At 60.6% G+C, this 4650-nt stretch overlaps 1 pseudogene; it reads left to right on the top strand.

Moving 5' to 3' along the window:
• The first annotated feature begins 731 nt into the window (after positions 1-731).
• On the top strand, positions 732-4446 carry LOC112391582 (thimet oligopeptidase-like; annotated as a pseudogene).
• The last annotated feature ends 204 nt before the right edge of the window (positions 4447-4650 follow it).

The following is a 4650-nucleotide window of genomic DNA, read 5'->3' as shown; positions in this document are numbered from 1 at the left end:
CCTCCCTGCTGACTTCCAGCCCAGGACCATCACTGGGAGATGAAGTCTGCGGGGCCCCGGGCGCAGGCTGCACAGGCACCTCCTCTGATGCCCAATCTCTCATCATTTACGAGGCAGCCCATACTCCCCTCCCTGACTCCCCAAGATTTGGGGCCTTTTTAATATGTGTCGATAATACCATGAGCTACTATTTAACTCTTCCACAAGGACCCATCTCCCAAAATGCAATGGTTTTCAGCTTTGGCTGCACTAGAGAACCCCCAGGGAAGGGAGAGACATCTCTCCCTCCCTCTCTCTCTCTCCCTCTGTATTTCTGTCTACTTCTTTCCCTCTCCCTCTCCCTCTGGGGTGATGCCCGATGAGCTCAGAATCGCAGATGGCCCCCCCGTCCCCTCTCTGTGGCTTGCATGGGGGATGGACATTCTTACTGTGGCCCAGGCACGGCCTTGACATTCAGACATCGGGTCCTGCATGGACACTTGTGTTTGTTCCATAGCGCATGTGGCTGCAGTCTGTGCTTCTGTAGATGGGGGCTGTGCATGAGCCCTTCATCTTCCTACAGACACCACTGGTGCTCGCTCGGCCTCGCGGGTGATGCAGGGGGAACGGGGGACAGCCTTGTGTCCCCACCTTCTTGGGCTACAGACAGGTCATGCTGGTCCTGTGGTGACTGGGGGCTCCCAGGAGAACCCCACTGCAGACCGGAGAGGTGGCCCCAGAGAAGGCGGCGTATGTCTGGGGCCAGGCCTCATCAGCGAGCCACGGGGCACCTGCAGCAACAGGTGTCTCACCGTCCAGGGGCTGGGTGTTCGGGCGCCGTAGGGATGAGCTGCTGTCTGCACGGCAGCCGTGTTTGACTTGTTGAGACCAGGGAGGCCCCTTGGTGGCTCCTGGAGAGCCTGGCCACATTTCTTCCTGCCCTTGGCCTTAGAGCCCATCAGGTTCATGGTTCCAAAAGGACCTGTGTTAATAAAGACCACGTGTTAGGACAGCACCAAAGTGTCTAGAAATCTGGGCCAGGAGGAGGAGGGAGGGGGATTGGCTGTGCCCGCCAGTGGCCTGGGAGCCCTACCCGCCTGCAGAGACCTGGCCCGGGGCCCATGGGGAGGGCGTGGCCCACGGTCTCCTGCGCCTTCCTTCTCTGGGTTCCAGGAGAACTGCGTGATCCTCAGGGAGCTGGTGAGGCTGCACGCCTTGAAGTCCGGCCTACTGGGGTTCCACACACGTGCCGACTCCGTGCTGGAGATGAACATGGACAAGACCAGCCAGGTGGTGGCCACTGTCCTAGGAAACACCACCTCCCCGAGTCCCAGTGGGGACGGGGGTCAGGCGGACCTTGACCGGACGTGGTGCTGCCTGAGACCCCACTGTGTCAGCCCTTGGGGGCTGCCTTCCCGGACCCTTCATTCTGCCTCGAGGGGCGCAGGGTTGGGGGTGGCTGGGGGGCCGCCACAGGGACGTAGCCGAGCCTCTCCAATCCGCCCGCAGGTGAGCTGGCCCAGAAGCTGAAGCCCCTTGGGGAGCAGGAGCAGCCATGATCCTGGAGCTAAAGAAGGCCGAGTGCCAGAGGCGGGGCCTGCACTTTGACGGCCCCATCAACGCCTGGGACCTGTACTACTACATGAACCAGGGGGAGGAGACGTGCTACCACGTGGGCCAGTACCTGCTCAATGAGTCCTTCCCCATGCTGACGGTCACACGCGGGCTGCTGGGCATCTCCCAGGAGCTGCTGGGGCTAACCTTCAACCTGGAGGAGGGCACCAACATGTGTCACGAAGATGTGAGGCTCTAAACGGTCTGGGACGTGGCCTCGGGCAAGGTCATCCATCTGCAAGTTCTACCTGACCTCTATCCTCGGTGCGTGCGTGGGGGAACCTGTTGGCCGTGGGCCGGGGCTCCTCTGTGAAAGCGGGGCCCCACCCACGTCCCTCTGCAGGGAGGGGAAGTCCGGGCACGCGGCCTGCTTTGGCCTGCAGCCGGGCTGCCTACAGCATGATGGGAGCTGCCAGATCGCCATCGTGGCCATGGTGGCCAACTTCACCAAGCCTACACCCAACCTGCCCTCCCTGCTGCAGCATAATGAGCGGGAGACCGACTTCCACGACTTCGGGCATGCGATGCACCAGCTCTGCTCCCAGGCGCAGGGCTGCAGGCAGGGGGTGGGGAGGGCCCAGGCACGCGTGGTCCTCAGGCAGGCCCTTGCCATGGGATTCTTTCACTGACATCACCCCACACGTGGTGACGCCCTCGGTGTCAGCTTTCATCATCAAACCCCAGGCACTGGCAGCGTAAACAACGGAAATGGATGTCCTCGTGGCTCTAGAGGCTGGAAGACCTAGATCAAGGAGTCAGGGCTAGTTCCCTGCATGTTAAATACAAGTACTCAAGAGTTGCCTTTAAAAAAGACAAAAGAAAAGAAAGGAACGTTGCCTGCAAGTCTGCTGACAGCTGGTGATGAGAACCAGAGGGAAGGCTCTGGGGCTGGGGGCGCAGTGCCCTGTGAGCTCTGGGGCTGCGGCCAGCCTCCGTGGAGGCTCAGCAAGTCCCAGTGACTTCCCCACGTGGGGGGCGCCAGCTGAGCGTCTGGCCCCAGAACCCACTGCTCGTTCAGTCTTCCTGTGGTCAGCCCTTCATCCTGAGAGCGATGCTCTCACAGGCTGCACCGGGGCATGTGGGGACAGTTTACTGAGCTGTACAGACGTCACTACTGCTTTGGACCATTTTCATCACCCTGAAAATGTCCCTCACACCCTTAGCTATCACTCTGTCCCCTCGCCAGCCCCTGACAACCAGGAACCCACTCACTGACTCTGTGGATCTACCTGCTCTGGACGTTTCTCCTCAGTGGGGTCACACCCTGTGTGTCCTGTGTCTGACTTCTCTCGCTGAGCATCGTGTTCTCAGGGTGTATCGACGTGGCAGCGAGTGTCAGGGCTTCATCGCATTGCATGGCTGAGGGACGTAAAGAAGACAAGAGAAAAGAAAAGAACGTTGCATGCAAGTCTGGTGACAGCCAGTGATGAGAACAAGAGGGAAGGCTCTGGGGCCAGGGGCGCCGTGCCCTGTGAGGCCCTGGCGCTGCTGCCAGTCTTGGTGGGGCACAGGCAGCACCATCCCTCAGGAGCTGCTGGACAAGCTCATCAAGTCCCTGCAGGCCAACCCAGATGCGGCCGGACCGAGGGAAGGGAAGGGGGCTTCCGGTCTGCCCAGCTGGAAAGTGCGGCCTGGACACGTCTCCTTCCTCCTGCCCCCCAGGCCTATTCAACCTGTGTCAGATCGTCCTGGCCAAGGTGGTTCAGGCCCTGCACATGCAGACGCCCGCAGACCCGGCCCAGGAGAATGCCCGCCTCTGCCAGGAGATCCTGGGGTTCCCAGCCATGCCAGGTAGCCAAGTGCATGCCGGTCCCACCTTAGTGGTCGGTTGGCGGCTACTGCCCAGGTCAAGAGGATCGTCTGGTGGTGTGTGAAGGGGGACCAACTGATGGGCTCCGGCCGAGGCCTGCTGACCTCTGGCCTCTTCCTGCCACGGTTCCTTGGCTGGTCCCTCCAGCTGTGGCCCGCGGAGTCCGAGGGTGGGGTGGGAGGCTCTGCATGTGCTTTCTACAGAGCCTGGAAGAGGCAGGAGAGGGCTTCATACCCCAGACAGAACGCATCGACGAGGTTTGCCCATGCGTGTCGGTGCGGACACGCGGTTCACTCCCTTGTGAGTGCTTTAACCAGAGATCTCCCCGTGGTGGAGGGCGAGCCCTGACTCATCTCTCGCAGCCTTGGCAGCTGACCTTGTAAGAGGCTTAGGAATGAACCCTCGTGAGCTTCAGCAGAAAGTCGGCAAAGATTTATTTGTGTCCCTCCACTGAATTGCCAGCAAGGTCCCCGTTTTCTAGAAGTGTTGGGCCAATACTCTCTCTAGTGGCAGGGGACTCAGACAAGGCTGCTTTGAGGCCCCCACCCCCACTCTGTGGCAGGGGCACTGAGCGGCCACGGGGCCGGGCAGGAGTCTCTCCGCGTGTGTTCCAGTGACCGACCTGCCTGCGACCTTCGGCCACCTGGCAGGAAGCTACGACGCCCAGTCCCATGGCTACTTGTGCAGCGAGGTGTATTCCACGGACACGTTCCACACACACTTCAAGTAGGAGGGCGGCCTGAGTGGCAAGGTGAGAGGCCGGCCTGCTGCGCAGACCAAGAAGGCGCTCTTTGGCCTGGGCCTATATGTTGTGCCACCCCCCTGGGCCTCCTGGGTTCTGAGGGCCCTGCCCTGGACCCCCTGCTCCCCTGCCCTTTGTTCAGTCACAGCAGAAGTGGCCACACCCACACCCTCTGTGAGTCGGTGTTCCACCCTCCTGCAGCCCCGCCCCCTCTCCACAGGTTGCCATGGACTACAGAAGCTGCATCCTGAGGCCAGGGGATTCCGAGGATGCCAAGGGCAGACATGCTGGCCTTAAATGAGTTGCAGAGGCCTTAAGTGGGCTTGTGTGGTTCGGCTCACCTCTTATGTTTCAGTGAACTTTGTGAGAAGACAGGGCCTGGGAGCTGCAGCCTCACAGTTGGGCTCCACAGTAAGCTGTGTGGGACAGACCTCAAACTGACCCAAAACATGGAGGAATATCAGCCATCTAGAGGTCTAAAAGAGAGCCACTGCAGCTAGCCCAT

The sequence above is a fragment of the Neophocaena asiaeorientalis genome, unplaced genomic scaffold (assembly GCF_003031525.2).
Source record: "Neophocaena asiaeorientalis asiaeorientalis breed wild unplaced genomic scaffold, Neophocaena_asiaeorientalis_V1.1 scaffold947, whole genome shotgun sequence".
Lineage (NCBI taxonomy): Eukaryota > Metazoa > Chordata > Mammalia > Artiodactyla > Phocoenidae > Neophocaena > Neophocaena asiaeorientalis.
This window is presented reverse-complemented; position numbering and strand designations above follow the sequence as displayed.